Raw genomic sequence first — 219 nt, 5'->3', positions numbered from 1 at the left:
CGTCGCTCATTGTTGAGGTGGTGGTAGCTAGTGATGATGGTGACAGTGGTTTCTGACCGGCTGCAGGAAAATCTTCAGCTACAAAAAAACAACACTGATGCTCGGCGACCAACTGCTCTTCTCTCGCGACACAAGTGACATCTAGTACGGTGAGTTTATAGTATTGAAGTTTTTAATGTCGCGAGAAGTTGAAGCAAGATTGAGAACCTACAAGGTTAC

The 219-nt window shown here is 45.2% G+C and overlaps 1 pseudogene; it reads right to left on the bottom strand.

The window, feature by feature from the left end:
- The window catches only part of LOC115186445 (doublesex- and mab-3-related transcription factor 1 pseudogene), a 3,360-nt pseudogene extending 3,350 nt beyond the window's left edge, over positions 1-10 (bottom strand).
- Positions 11-219: the final 209 nt, after the last annotated feature.

This window comes from Salmo trutta, unplaced genomic scaffold (genome assembly GCF_901001165.1).
Source record: "Salmo trutta unplaced genomic scaffold, fSalTru1.1, whole genome shotgun sequence".
Lineage (NCBI taxonomy): Eukaryota > Metazoa > Chordata > Actinopteri > Salmoniformes > Salmonidae > Salmo > Salmo trutta.
Note: the sequence above shows the minus strand (reverse complement) of the source record. Positions and strands in the feature narration are given on the sequence as shown.